This window comes from Malaclemys terrapin, chromosome 12 (assembly GCF_027887155.1).
Source record: "Malaclemys terrapin pileata isolate rMalTer1 chromosome 12, rMalTer1.hap1, whole genome shotgun sequence".
Taxonomy (NCBI): domain Eukaryota; kingdom Metazoa; phylum Chordata; order Testudines; family Emydidae; genus Malaclemys; species Malaclemys terrapin.
In genome coordinates, this window is record NC_071516.1 from 9,241,369 (window position 1) to 9,257,968 (window position 16,600).

At 41.0% G+C, this 16,600-nt stretch overlaps 1 protein-coding gene across 1 annotated transcript in view; it reads right to left on the reverse strand.

Annotated features, from left to right (window-relative positions):
• CDH4 (cadherin 4) overlaps positions 1 to 16,600 on the reverse strand; it is a 667,107-nt gene that overhangs the window by 220,226 nt on the left and 430,281 nt on the right. The window lies entirely within an intron of this gene.

Consider the following 16,600-nt stretch of genomic DNA (forward strand, 5'->3'; position numbering starts at 1 on the left):
GCTAAAGATCAGCACTGAGCAATATCCCTTTCCCCATGCTGTTCTGTCTAGCAAGGTACGGATTTGGTCTCCATTACCATAGTATCTAGGCTCCTCACGATCTTTTATGTATTTATCCTCCCAACAGTTGACAAGAAGGTGTGAGTAATAGCAGGGGAAAAATTAGCATGGGGAAATAATTTTTACTTTGTGTAATGACCCATCCACTCCCAGTGTTTATTCAACCTAATTTAACGGTGTCCAATTTGCAAATTAATTCCAGTTCTGCAGTTTCTCATTGGAGTCTGTTTTTGAAGTTTTTTTGTTGGAGAATTGTGACTTTTGGGTCTGTAACTGCAACTGAGTGACCAGGGAGGTTGAAGTGTACTCCAAATGACGTCTGATTTGTGTCCATTTATTCTTTTGTGTAGAGACTGTCCGGTTTGGCTAATGTACATGGCAGAGGGGCATGGCTGGCACATATCACATTGGTAGATGTGCAGGTGAATGAGCCTCTGATGGTGTGGCTGATGTGATTAGGTCCTATGATGATGAGCCCTGAATAGATATGTGGACAGAGCTGGCAATGGGCTTTGTTGCAAGGATAGGTTCCTGGGTTAGTGTTTTTGTTGTGTGGTGTGTGATTGTTGGTGAGTATTTGCTTCAGGTTGGGGGGCTGTCTGTAAGCAAGGACTGGCCTATCTCCCAAGATCTGTGAGAGTGAGGGATCGTCCTTCAGGATAGGTTGTAGATCCCTGATGATGCGCTGGAGAGGTTTTAGTTGGTGGCTGAAGGTGACGGCTAGTGGCGTTCTGTTACTTTCTTTATTGGGCCTGTCCTGGAGTGTTACAGATGGGAAACTGAGACACAGAGAAGCTAAGTGTCTTGCCCAAGGTCACACACAGGAAATCTGCGGTACAGCAGGGACATAAACCCATGTCTCTCAAGCCTCAGGCTAGTGCCCTTACCATGGGTCCATGCTTCTTCTCACATGTCCCATCTTGTCCCCAACTCCTCTATTCATGGTTTCTTCAAGATAATGAATAGCTTCAAGAAGATGAAATTATTTTTATTTAGACAGAGAGGAGAAACAGGACAGCAGAAGTAAGTGTTTTACACTGGCTGTTCTGAGGTGTCTGGGTATAGGTTTTCCCATGACATAACCTCAAGCTAGTATTATGAGCAATCCGTATAACTAAATGGTTGACCTGAATAGCCTCCATACCTGGGAGTCTTCATTAGGCCAGTTTACCAGGATCAGAAATTCAGTCATTATAGCATTTGTGGATATTTTAAATAATCTGTCAAGTCTCTTATCTCAGTGAAAAAAAAATTGAAATGAAAAATCTGTTGTGTGCAATTAGCAGCTCCCTTTGATGAATCCATTCCAGCATTACCACCTTTATGAGAACAGTTTGCTGCCTGAGAAATGATTTGAAGTTGCCAGCACAGGCAGAACTTCAGTGAAGGATCACAATGGAGAAGAAGAGGAATTGAAAGTGAGAACACTCATTAACCTGGCCCAGAAAACACACTCAGATCTTGATTAACTCCTTGAGATCCTCGAGTGTATTTGTGCCAGGAAAATAAAGTTTCCCTGACTTTAGTTTCATATTATGCCACTCAGCATTTGTTCTTTTCCCTCATCAACATACTCTGTGCTCTGTACTTACGAATACCCGCTATCCAATTAATACCCCCATTAAGCTGCACACCTGCAGTGACTTTTTCCTCACACCACTGCATAGTAACTCCATAATTACCTGACATTATGATGATGTTAGAATACAAGGGTCTGACCCAAATAGGGTGACCAGATGTCCCGATTTTATAGAGACAGTCCCAATATGTGGGGCTTTGTCTTATATAGGCTCCTATTACCTCCCACCCCCTGTCCCGATTTTTCAAACTTGCTGTCTGGTCACCCTAGACCCAAAGCTGAAACTGATGGGAGCTCATCGCCTTTGGATCAGGTCCTAAAGGCTCAGCATACCCACAGTGAAGTGAAACAGTACCTATTCTTTTAATCAACTAGGATAAGGATGGACTAAGACACCAGCAGAAATACTGAATGCTTATTTGGAGAGAACATGGCAGCAGTGAAAACAAGAGAGACTGTGGGAAAATGATGAGAGTTATATGATATAATATCACATTAGATGAGTTAGATTTGAGCCTATATATTGCCTGATCTGTCTTGGCTCTGATGGCACAATCATGTGCGTAGAAATGGTGTAATATTGATAACCTGGCTTGCCTTTAGATTTTAGTCTTGAATTTCACTTGAAAAGTAGGATACTAGAGGCTCAAAATCAGTGTGACTCCTTCTCTAATTACTGATTAATCAGGAGCTAAGTTTGCTTAAATAAAGAATCATGGGGAGAAGGAGGAAGTCTCATTAGGAACAAGAGGTAAAAAAGGGGGTGCCTTTTAACAACTGGATGGATAGAGAAGGAGAAGGAAGTGGCTGATTTCCTAATAACATGCTATCTCCTAACGTTAAATTTTGAATTCATGTCTAATCAAAAAGTAATAAGAAAATATTCTCTCTAATGCTTGCAGATTCTGTATGAGGTGCAATTCAAAGAGAATAATGGAGAAATTATTTCCCTTTAATAACTTCAGAAATATATATAGTGTCATTCTGTCCCCTGCATGCTCCAAAGGGCCAGCAGCTGTTTCATAAATTCCAAATTGCCTTTTTCTTTAATGTACAGAAAACTGCACCATAAACATAATGCTGGCTGCAAAATATTTGGTAAACCTAGACAGTTGTTGTAACGTTTGCTCTGATGTTTAAGTTCCTCTCTAATGGGAGCTTTTCTGCAAAAACAGATGCTACCCAATAGCGCTTTTTGCCATCAAGCTGAATCTGAATGTTTTCTTGCAATATTTTTTCACAGACACATTAGAATATATTTTCCATCACTGAAAGAAAACTGGCACCTTGCTTCTCAATTCTTTGCTGTCAAATGCGTAAATAACTATTATAGCCTGCAGTAAATGATTTATGTTCTGATGATGTCTGATTCTTCTACCCTGGAAATGATTTTTTTTGTTAGACACTGGGGAATGCTATTACCAATAAGTAAATTGTATCATCATTTCCCTGTAAATCACCAGGCTTCAAATGTAAAATAACTGAACAGATTTTTTTCCTGACTACAGGAACTTCCAAATAGGGTTGTATGGGGACATACGGCTGAAGCAAACATTTTGTCCATCTACTTTGCCCCAGTCTGGTAAGTATCACAGCTTCTCTTAAATTCTTGTACTCACTCACCTACCAGCTCTTCTACCAATAAAGTTCTGAGAATGAAGGTCAATTCTGGACAGGCAATGATATAACCAGAAGTATTGGCTTTTACCTGCTAAACTTTCAGGAGTGACTTGCAAATATAACAACCAGACCATATTCTTGCAGGTACGTCCCTAAGTATTCACAGATAAGTCCCATTCTGAGGATGGACATCCAGGTGAGCTGCATTTTTAGCTCTCAAACTACTGTGACTGAAAATGCCAAATGAAGATCCATTTGGTTTTGTATGAGCCAGAAGATTGTGCCACCTTACTCAAATCGAGTAGTACCTTATTTTGTGAGTGGCTCATTGGAACTACTAAGAGAATAAGAAACTATTCCCTGTGGGTAAGAGGCATAATCTTGTCCTGCAGTCAAATCTTTTCAGAGATGCAATGCCTGGCTGTGTTTCTCAGGGACAAACAATGAGACCATGCATTTCTTCCTGCTTTATTATTTTTAATCACCCCACACATTCTGAAAATAAAATTAGCTTCTTTGTATAAATAAATGTTACAGCTCATGAAGCCTTGAAGCCCAAATCATACAAATAAGTCAATTGCAAAAAAGCCTGAAAGGATTATAGAACTGAACGCAGATGCAAATGCATCTTAAGGCCATTTCATGTTTTGATTTAAAAAAATGGATATCAAGACTAAAAAACAGATTCCCTTTTATAGACTGCTAAAGAAGCATGGGATTGGAATTATTACAATGATGGCATCATTGTAGTTAAAGGTCTGTCAGTATTTCCATCATAACCCTTCGGTTTCAGGGGTTATGATGGAAATACTGACAGACCTTTAACTACATCCACAAAATCTTCCTGCAGGCTGAAACTTGGGATACAAGGTCTCATCCCATCATTGCTATAGATCACAGGCTTACACACAAAGTTTTGGGAAACAAAGGGGTGGGGGGAGGGAAGAAGCCCCACACAACAGTTAAGTGAAAGTTTGCAAAAATGCAATGTATTGTAAAATATATCATTAGAGTTTGTCTGAGTGTGGCAGTTGTTGTCTGCAGTGACTCTGGACACAGTTGGTTCTAGGTATTTTTAGCAGGGCTTATCCGCTCTGACTTTGGCCACTGCCTTAGTTTTGCCTTCTTTTCCAGTTAATCAAATTCTAATGGGAGGGTGCTTTCTCATTAACTCCTCTGTTCAGGAGTCTGGTTTATTATGAGAGTTCACAACATCACAAAATCTTCCACCCAACCTCCCAACTGGCTCAACATCCTTCACGTAGGATTCTTAGCCTCAGTAGGGACAGGAATTTCTTCTCACTCCCTTCCAGCCTTCCTAGTTGGGTCTTGCTCCCTATAGGCCTTCTAGCTAGCTTCCTAGCTAGGTTCCCCCAGGCCTTCTAGCTAGGAGCTATGAAGAGTTACACAGCATAGACCTCCTCATTGGTCTTTCCACACTATAATGAAGCATGAACACATTCCCCAGTTTGCTTTTCATGGAGTCTTTCTCTTGAATGACCACAGGCTGCCCTTATATCCTCCCGCAGGCTGGTTCTTAGTCCTTGTATTTTCGTCCGCTACACCTGGGGAGGTGGGCTAAACCTGACACAGCTGAGTCTGAACCCCAACATTCTTAAAGGGCCGGCTCACCCTGTGACAGTATTACAAGGATCTCCAGACATGGGGAGTCCATCGGCATGCTGCTAAACATACACAAAACGAGCACAAGATTCTATAGGTTAATGGCAACATTCTAAACTTAGCTTTTCCTAACTTTATGGGCATAAATCACAGCCTGAGGGCCAAATTTTCATTGCTGGCTTCTGATTGTGTGTGTCTATTTTTGGAAATGAAACTAAAGGCACTTGCTAAAGTGGGTGCACGTTTACACTGTGTATGCAAAAAAAACCATCCCTTTGCATGTGCAGATTTGGCAACGTGGTCCCTAAATCCTTGAAATGCATGGGCAAGTTATTTTGTGCACAACACAGAATGTGCTTGTGAAGAGCTCAATCGTGCCATAGTGCTGACCACATTGGCTGACACATGGTTAACTTTCAGCCCTGGAGTTGTCCTGGAGGAGTCAATGGGACCTCGTAAGGGATGAAAGTTAAGCAGGTATTTAAAAGCTTTACTGACTCATGACCAGCATGTTTAGCACTGTGCAGGATCAAGCCCCAGTTGCCTTGAGGTTGGCCACAAATGTGTCCCTTAATATAATGCAGTTGCCTGATTATTCAGTGTGTGCATATAAAGTGTCTCAAGTGGATGACATGACCAAATACCAAATTTAATCAAAAATTTGATTAGCTGTCCCACAGGAACTTTCATCAAGAACAATTGCAAAAAGAGGGAGGGCTTGTCTACACTTAAAATGAGGCTGTGGCACAGCACAGTTGCGACACTGTAGCGCTTGTGAAGACAATATCTACCGAGAGGTGGAGCTACGTCATCGGGAGAAGCCCTCCCATGGAGATAGCACTGTCTATCCCAGGGGTTAGGATTTTCCACACCCCTGAGTGACATAGTTATACCTACATAAGTTCCTAGTATAGACCAAGCCAGAGTTTTTAATCAAACCATGGCAAATGCTAGACAGCCACACTTCAGTGGCCCATCATCTAACCACCTGGCTTACAAACCTCAACCAGCCTGCATTAGGAAAGGCTGTAAAAGGATTTACACCTTCACAACTGAAAATCTCAACTGCTAAAAATAAAACAATTAACTCCAGTAGCGAAGGCTTAAAATTAACCCAAGAGTAAGTTCTTTGAATCCTAAAAGCTGACATCTGAAATTCCAGTGTGCCGGATTTAATTCGTCAGCAATACAGATTAGAAAGAAGAAACAGATGTAATAGAAAAAAGGTGGGTGGTCTCTTCTGCTCTCCCTAAGCTATACAGACACAAAACAGCACATTTCAGAAACAGTCTTGCCATCGAGGGTATAACTGCACTATCTTTCAGGTTCCTCCGTTTCTTTAAGAATCCATTTCAAGTCAGCAAAGAAATCTAATTCCACAGCAACCTGCCACCAACATGGGTGAGGGGTGTTAGAAATGAATTATTCCAACAAAGGGACAGATTGAGATTTCTTTGCCTCATCTTGTGTCTCGGCCTTTTTATTTATTATTTGGCAAAGCATCAGCAAAACAAAACCCTTTGTCTTATCGAATTAACCTACCCTCCCTCTATACACTTTGACTTTATACATTTTGAATAGCTTTTATGAGCAGTGCACATTAGCACGGACTATGCCTTCCTGTCTTTGTCTCTACACATAATGACAGCTGTACTGAATGATTATTAGACTTGTCTCGCGTTCTTAAAAGGATGGGAAATATAACGATATGTTGCAATATGTGCTATGGACTATTACCAACTATACCAACTGCTTCTCAGAGCGATTGATAAACTCTTTACAATACGCCTGATATAATTTTCTTGAGGGAGGGGTATTTATCTTTCAGCTCTCCCCACTTTTCCATTTTTCAGGATGAACTCATCTGGAACTGGATCTACCAGGCAGGGTGTGAGTGTATGAATCAGTTCAGAATAATCAAGGAATGGGCACTTAGTCATTGATCATGCTGGATAGACAGCTTTGACCTCTCAGTGAATGCCACCCTTCTGCATTAGAGGAGCAGAGAGACAAGATCTAGCAGTCAGCTTCAAAACAGAATGAGATAAATAACTGGATATACACATTATAAACCCAGAATATAGGGTTGCTCTTATCCAAAGTTCTCAGAGTGCTTAACAATAAACAAACCCATCCTGAGATGGATGTGATCTAGGAAGCTGAGCACAGAACTGGGAGCCAATACTCAGAGAGTTCCCACCATAAATGTGTCTGTGGCCTTGAACAAATCATTCAATCTTTCTGCCTCAGTTTCCTCATCTACAAAACAAGGATAATAATTGTTATTTATGGAGGCAGGTTGGGAAGATCAGCTCCTGGAGTGGAACCCTGCCCCCCACCCCCAATGAAACAGACAAAAGAGTGATAGTATGGTGATAATTTTCAGCCAGCAAGAGTGCACAGGGTGGGGATGGCATACCAGTCTATACCCCCCAATCCCAGTTTCGCTGAGGATCATTAGTGGGTGTAAAGCACTTTGTAAATGAAGCCCAATTTTTCCGTGCCCTGCCCCTTTCCCGCATGGCATTATGTGTACTTTCAACATTTAGGCCCATAGTTTGATTGGCAATGACTTTCAGGCACATATATTAGCCCTTGCATGGCATATTACAAGATTTATGCCAACAAGTTGGTTGTTAGTCATGTAAATGGATATATATGTGCCCACAAGTCATTTGCAGACACAAAAATTACATAGGTTAAATTTTGTAGGGACACCAATGTAAGCTCTTTTGGGCAATGACTGTCCTCTTTCCCAATTTGTCTGTACAGTGCCTAGCACATCGGAACCCTGATCTGAGAGCAGGGTTCCTAGATGCTACTTTAATATTAATAATAATAGGAAAAATGAAATTCTGCAATAATACATAGTCAAATTTGGAACCTCACCTCATTTATCTTTTCCCCAGACTGAACTTTGGTCCACAAATAAATAAGATATTGCATGTATTTCTCCTTGAAGATATTATTCCATTCTGCAGTTATGGAAAATTCAGTGCCCCAGAAAGATTTAGTGTCTAGGTTTCTGCCGCAAGACTTGTATCAGTGCAAAAGCATTTGTGCTCTTGGGAATCAAACTGCGAGTCACCCATTTGTGGCAGGTGTTTTAAGCACTCAGCCTAACAGCTCACCCCCGCATGGCACTACAGCAATTCAACGACTAAATTAAATCTCTGAATATTAAATTAATGATGGAAATCTGAAATATTAATATATTCTAATTGAATATTCTCCAATAAATTATCTAGGCATTCTCAGCAATTTGATTTTACTTTCATTTCTTAAGGAACTTTCAGCTGCATAAATACAGCTATTAAAGCAATTCAAAAAGGGAACATTCTCTGCTCAGACAAGAGAACTCTAAACACAAAGGGCCTAAAAATTTCTTTCATATGATTGATTAAATCATAGAGCCCAAGACAGCTGAATCATTAAATGACTGCTTTTTTCCAGTCCCTCTGGCGTTAGCAAGGACAATATAAATTCCCCAAAGGTCTGAATACAAGGAAATACAATATGTATAATTACAGTATAGGCTTGAATGCTGTTGTAAGAACATTTCAAATGGAGCATTTATGCTGTAGTTGCACTTTTCAATCTCTACCGCTGCGTGTGTGTACATGTAATGCCCGCTTGAACATTGGGCTTCTGCTTTCTTCAGCCCAGATTCCAATTCCCAAAGTGGTGTAAATCGGTGTAGCTGCATCAATTTAAACGGAGCTATGCTGCTTTGCACCAGCTGAGGATCCGGCCTGATGCTTCTGTGAAATGACGGGAAATGTAAAATGACATCTAGTCTTGGTACTCTGGGGAGAATGCAAATGGAGGAACATTTTGTAGTTTTATGAATATATATTATGGTGCATATTTAGGAACCTACTTTCTTCTGTCTTTTTTGTTTTTTTATAAGGAGTTTTGAATGGACATGTCAAAAGAAGAGCAGTATGTTAAATCACTTTTCTCTCTTCATTCAGTCAGGGTACGTCGGGTCTTATTCTGGTAACAAAACGTGCATGATACAATCCCACACCACAGCTCGGGGCTATGGCTGCCTGTGCTTAACAAAACTGAAGTCCTGCTGCTATTTATTAATCTTTTTCTGTATAGATTTTGGGCTGGATGGTGCCAGGAAGGCACAGCCCCGAGCAGCAGACGGTTAGGCTCTGCATCGCCGCAACAACAGCGGCAGGAGAGACATCACAGCACAGGAAGATGCCTGATGGAGCTTCTCCTCTAGGGAGGTGCAGCACATGCTTCCCTCCATGTCCGGCCAGACTGCGTGTAGGCATGGTGTGAAAATGGCCCTGCCTCCTCCTCACCCAGTCAGTCTGTCATAACTCAGTGATGAGGTCAAGTTCTTCTCATTATCGGGTCTGGACTGAGCTGGCTGCCTCTAGACTCCATAACGAAGACTGGAGTGGCCAAATGCATGAGTTTCAGCTGGTGACACTCACTGAAGTTACAGAAGTGCTGGGGTAGTTCCTGGCTGCAACCAGAGAGCTGGATCCATGTTTCTTCATGGCTGGCAAAGAGTAGCAAGAAAGTACTGGGTCTTCTTTCTTGACTGAGACCATCATTACCCTCCCTCAAGGGAAGCACAGTCTGATGTCCCTTTGGGAAGCCTTTCCTAGGCCTCTGTTCAAAAAACTTTCTCTTGACTGCAGACAAATGCCATGTGTTGTGTATCCCTCTTACAGCTAGAAGTCCAAATAGTCAATTTCACAGTGGTAAGAAACCTAGCTAATACAGGGTCTATTAGGAATTCTGTACAACAAAGAAACTACTTCACAAGAAGGTGCGGGGTGTAAAGTGAAGCGTAGGCTGGGGAAAAGACCATGTTAATGTTGTCTGCCCAAATTAGGGCAGATTCTTGGGTGTGGTACAACCACTTTGCACCACAAATACTGGTGGAATCTGGATTTAGAGTTAATTTAAAGCCTAAAATCAGGATCTTACACCCTGGAGGATCACCTCAGTACAGGCAGTTACTGAGGTGGCATGGACATGACACACAAGCTCTAACACCACCCGCTCTGCTGCTGGTGTAGCAGATAAATGAGAGTGAGGTCAGGAGACCTCTCTGCCACACCAGTCCCCAGATGCCTTTGTGGCCTGTTGGGGCTCTTTGCAGCAGATGTTCCCCCTGAAACAAGGGGACTGGGCTGTCAAACAGGAGCAACAGGGTCAAGGGAGAACAAAAGATGAGCTTTAATACATTGACAGTGTATGTAGTTCAGTTGAACCCCAGAAATGGGCAACTTAATTCTACCCCCTTGTGCACATACATTATGAGACAGTCTTTTATTACACAGTAACATACTATTTTTTTCCATAGGCCTCATTCAGTGCACGAGAGAGAGCACTCAGGGAACGAGGCAACTGTTTAATACTTTCTCCTCCTTGTTCAGCGTGTGGCCCCATGCCTCATTTACCACATCATCCACATATTGTTCAGAATAGAGAGTTCTTTTCTTTACAGGTTTTACTACGGCTCCCATTGCCATAGCATCCAAGCCCCTCACAAACACTAAAGAATTTATCCTCACAGCATCCCTGTGAGAGAGGGAAGAATTATCCCTATTTCAGAGGGGGAAGCAAGGCACAGAGATTAAAGCCAAGATTTTCATAAATAGGCATCTACAAAATAAATGCACCGATGATTAGAGACTGCCCAGACACAAATGGGTCTTGTAAAGGTAACCGTACAGGTTATGAATAAGAGTTAATAATATGTCTATGGAAAGTTGACGAACGTTAATAATGTTAATACCGATACAAGTTTATTTTTTAAACGTGCTCCTAAATCCACATTCAGGCCCCTAAACAAGCTTTGGTCACTTGTGGTAGGTCACACAGGAAGCCTGCGTCAGAGACAGGAATACAACCCAAATCTCATGGGTCTTCGTGACCAACCATCTTCTAGAAACCCCCAGCCTCGCTCACTATACATCAGACACTTTCTGCAGAAAATGAGGACACACAATGCAAAAACTGAAGCATATGAGGAAAGGGTGCCCTGGTCTCCGGGCCATTTCACTATGCAGCACTGCCTCATTCTTTATCCAACACACACAGTGAATACGGCCTAGATCCTGTGGAGAAAACAGTACTGTATATGCGTATCAGAGGGGTAGCCGTGTTAGTCTGGTTCTGTAAAAAGCGACAAAGAGTCCTGTGGCACCTTATAGACTAACAGACGTATTGGAGCATAAGCTTTCGTGCGTGAATACCCACTTCGTCATACCGTATATGATCATGCAATAAAAGGTTGCACCACAGTGCATAAACACAAGGGGGCAGAGTTGACGGTGTCCAGTGTTCTAATAAGGGAAAGAGGCAGGGCTCTATATCAAAATGCTTGTGGATTTGGAGGAGTTCTGCTTTCTGTATGATGCACTCTTATGTGTGCCTCGTTTCTAATTTGAACTTGCCTGGCTTCAGCTTCCAGTCACTGGTTCTTGCTATGCCTTTCTCCTCTGCACTAAAGAGCCCTCTAAGACCCAGTATTTTCTCCCCAGGAAGGTATACACACATACCTAGCCACTTCTCAATCTTCTTTTTGAGAAATGAAACAGAATGAGCTCTTTACATCTCTCCTCTTAAGGCATGTCTCTAGCCCTCAAATAATGTTTCTGGCTTTTTTCTGTGCACACTACAATTTTTCAACATTTTTTAAAAAAATGTGTCCACCAGAACTGTACACAGTATTCCAGTAACAGTTTCACTCATGCCATATATAAAGGTAAAACCATCTCCCTACTCCTACTTCCTTCTCTCCTGTTTATACATCCAAGAATATCATTAGCTCTTTTTGCCACAGCACCACATTGTGCATGTAGAGATGCTTGTCCACAATGACCCTTAGAGCCTTTTCAGAGTCACTACTTTCCAGGATACAGCCCCCTGCACCCCATTCTGTACATACTATCTGCATTCCTTGTTCTGAGATGTATAACTTTGCATTTGGCTGTCTTGCAATGCATTTGGTTTGAGTGGACTCAGCTTACCAATTGACCCAGATTGCTCTGTATAACTACCCTGTCCTCATAATTATTTACCATTCCACTAATCTTTGTGTCACCTGCAAATTTCATCGGCAGTGATTTTACATTTACTTTCAGATCATTGATGAAAATGTTGAATATTGTCAGGCCTAGTAACACTCCCTGCAGAACCCCACCAGAAACACCCCCATTCTATAATGTTTCCCCATTGACAACTTCTTTATTGAGTTCTGTCAGCTGGCCAGTTCTTAATCCATTTAACGGGTTCCTTTATTGATATTGTATAGTGCTAATTTTGTAATCAGAAAGTTGTGCAATACTAAGTAAAATGTTCATATTACATCTATGCAGTTACCTTTAATTGTTCAAACTTGTCATCTAATCAAAGAATCAAATCCTGTTTGTTTGACAAGACCTATTTTTCATAAAACCATATTGACCATATATTAAAGGATAAGAATATAATTAACTCTCTATTAATTGAATCTCATATCAGCTTTTCCATTATTTTGTCCAATACTGATGTCAGGCTAACCAGTCTATAGCTACCCGGGTCATCCCACTTGCTCATTTTGAATTTTGGCACAACGTTAGCACTCTTCCATTCTTCTGGAATTTTCTTGATATTCCAAGGTATATTAAAAATTGCGCCACAAATCTCCCTTATCCAGCTCTTTTAGAACTCTTGGGTGCAAGTTATCTGGGTTTTCTGATTTAAAAATCTTTATCCCTAATAGAAGATATTTAATATCCTCTTTGGTTAGTAATGGGCTAGAAAGTACTTCATCACTCTCATGTGATACCATTAGGTTCGAGTTCTGTCAAATGACAGTCCCTTCCCATACAACTGGAGGAATATTCATATTCCACGACTGTACTCTCCTAGTACCAGAGTTTACTCACTCCTTGTTGGCCAATACTCAAAAGACGGTAGCTAGGAACTGTATTCAGTTCTCTTGTATGGTATTGCAGTGCGCAAACAGTGAATGACATGGGCTGGAATTCTGAATGCATTGTGATCTGCAAGTACCTACACACAAAAAATGGAGTTAATATTATGGGGGTTCTTTAAGGTGACAAACTAAATAGTAAGATTCAATGGCTAGAAGCTGAAATTAGAAACAATCAAATTGGAAATAAGATCCATCTTAAACATTGATAGTATTTAACAACTGGGACAGATTACCAAGAGATGTGGTAAATTCATCATCATCTGGAGTTTTTAAATTGAGACTGGATGCTTTCAAACAGATATGCTCTACTTCCAGCCCCAGTTATTGGGTTCAATAGTGTTCGCTTACATAGAATGGAAGGATGATTCCCTTCATTGTAGGAAAGACCAGCTGAAATTCTATGGGCGATGATGCAATAGTCCCTGGTGGTCTATTCTGGCCTTAACATCTGCGAATTTTATTCACACATTCACACAGGATCAGATCAATGAACTACATGGATTTATACCAGCTCAGGATCTGGCCTATAATTTGCTTCTGTATTCCTAATGTTTTCTTAGCAGCCAAACTCAAACTAGGGTGACCAGATGTCCCGATTTTATAGGGACAATCCCGATATTTGGGGCTTTGTGTTATATAGGTGCCTATTACCCCCCCACTCCCTGTCCTGATTTTCCATACTTGTCACTCTAACCCAAACAGATATTTGTTCTCTCTTTTATTGTATTCCCCTCGACCTAAACACAATCAAACTTCTTAGTGGTTGACACATATGAACAGACATGATGTTCTTTGAAAGAAACAAAACAAAACTCTGTAGTTACCAGAAAGAATTCTATTCCCTCCTCCAGCCCTTCCCAGGAATAACTTTATAGAAGTTTTTTGGGGGGGAGGGAGGAGTGGTTCTTTTTTGTTTTACTTTTTCATTTTGCCAGAATGAAACGTTTAACGAGCAGAGAATTACAGCTGATCCCAACTGAACCAGATAGCTCGAAATGCAGCCCTACACGGCTCCCATCAAGCTGTATTCACCATTGCTATGATTTAAACTTCATTCAGGCACAGCCTTGCTAAAAATACTGACAAGTAACTAATCAACTTCCATAAAATGGAATTTTCCCCTTCACAATAGCAAGCAGGAGTAGGAGGGCACACGAAAGATTTACCTATGCATTTCAAATTAGTCTGACCTATAAAAATCCAAACAGAATCCAGCAAGCAGTGGGATAAAAATGTACATCTAGTAGGTTGGGTCTTTTTTAACGTTTAGGTTTTCATATCATTCGACACCTCATCTTGGATATACAAGACTACTCATAGATATCATAATGGATGAACAACTTTTCATTAGCTATACTTGCATCTAAAATGTAATCTCAGACAGCACTCTCTAGACCAAAGGGAAGTGCAGGGTCTAGGAACTACAGCTAGTTTTGAAAACTTTACAAAACTGATCGCATTCTCTGACACGCACTTTTTTCACACATTGGACTCAATGCTGTATTTCTTCATGTGCTCTTTCTGCTCTAGTATGTGAACAGACGGGAACAGAAAAACCCAACATCTAATCAGCAAGAGTGTTTGAAATCAGACCAGAACTGTTCACCTAGCTCCATTAGACAGCAGAATGCCTTAGGGCAATCTGAAGATCATGTGGATTGAAATAAGCACACAGTTCTGGTCTTTGAAAACATGGGGTTGTCCTATTCTCGCCAATTAAAGGGCAGAGTCTAACTGGTGAACCTTTAACACATGCTAGCGCTCACTTCACTCAAGCCCCACTTATAGGGGCTATCAAATGGGTCGAGGGACTGGATGCCGCAGATGAGACCAAACACCATCAAATATCAAACACACAAACCAGAAACATCAGGCATTCTCATGTTCAATCAAGCTGTGCCATTTGTGCTAGGCTGTGACTTTCCCTTCCATTATAATTCCTTCTTCACTTCATGAGGCAGAAAAAAAAAATCACAGTATTTTAAATCATTTCCTCCCCTCCATGTCCAAATTTTGATTTCATTTATTTTATTTTTATTTTTGTACTACTGTCTGCACAGCAGATCTTGAAGCCATGAGGGGGTTTGCGGTGTCTGGCTGGTTCTCCCCAAGGCTGGTGTTTCTTTAAGGTGTGACTATTTACTCCTCCGTACGGATATAAAAGATAACAATTGCCTTCCCTATTTGTGAACATGACTTCACATTCTGGAGTTCTACAATCTTATCTCCAGACCACGACAACAAGTATGTGGGAGATATTAGCCACGATGAACCTATACATTTGCAGTAGGTAACCTGATAACATTAACATAGGCCAAGGTTTAATAAGCTGGAGCCAAAGCCTCCTGTCACTCTTCAGCCAAACTCATAAAGAAGGCAATGTGGGGGGGATGACCTCTTTTTGCAATTAGCCTGCTTGCTGTGTAGCACTCAAACACTGACAGGCATTCAGAAGTAACCCAAACTATCCATTTTGCTTAGTGAGGTTTTTGAGTTATTGAGTTTTTCTCCCTTTAATTCATTTGGGAAACTCAAATTACAATCAATAGGACATCACATTAAAAGGCCAGAGTGTGCCCAGATTCTGAATGCCAGGGAAGGCTTCTTGCACCCTTCCCCCCACTCGTGCACCTCAGCAGTTGACAGGCACAGTTTGGTCCTTAATACTGTGTTGTACATCATGGACCTGATTTTCACAAAGAGAAGCCTATGCTCTAAATGTACTCTGCACCTACGTTCATATGTGCAACAAATACCATTGCACATGCGTATGGCTACATAAATCCTTGAGTACTATTTTTCACCCCACATCACAGTAACTGTAGTGTGACAGTATCTGCAAAAGTGTGCAACAAAGTGAATGAAATTCAAGCCTCTTTTTTAAAAACAAAATCAGGTATTAAAATATCTGACTGTCAATAATATTCTGTCCCAGATCGGCTCTGTGCTCCTTGCAGAGATATTGTACCAACAACACAATTGCACCTGATTTTTGGTGGGTTGTGAATGCGCTTCTTTCAGACATTATATGACTTATCAAGTTTTCTGATACTTCTGTGGGATTGAGCAAACTACTCTTTCTTTCCAAGTATCATGCAAAGTATCAGCTAATCAGTGTGGAACAGGTAATGACAGCAATTCATTTTAATCCAGGAAAGGGCTCTGCAAGCATTGTTTCAAGAAGAGCGGGGTGAATTTCCTGACAAGGGATGTAAATTACACACCACTGCTTTTTCAAAATTAGTTCTTAAATTCTGCAATTATGTCACAATTTTCTTCTAAAGGAAGAATTATAAAATATCAGTCAGTGAGGCTTCATTTTATTTACATTTTTTTTGACAGCTAGTATTTTTCCTTTCCGGAAACCAAAATCAGAGCTCATAAAACAAACAGTCACATGCATTTGTAATTTTGCTACATTTATCAACAGCAATCAAATGCATCCTGTAGTCCATATTTTTGTCATCCAAATGTCAACATAATGTCCCATGGGGCTATGAGCTGATCTTTACGAACACCATAGTAAGGGAAGAAACGAGCAACATGTAGTGTCGGAGCTAGTTAATGAAGGATTTCATATAGCTTTTTACATCAATTCCCTTCTGAGGCAGGCAAATGTACATCTGGATCCTGACTCTGACTGATAGTTGAGAAAGGATGCTCTGGATGTAACACCCTTTCATACTTAGGAGTCACCATTCCTGGCTTCACACCTGCAGTCATTATCCAGTTGAGAGGGTTGGCAACCTGCCATTTTGGAG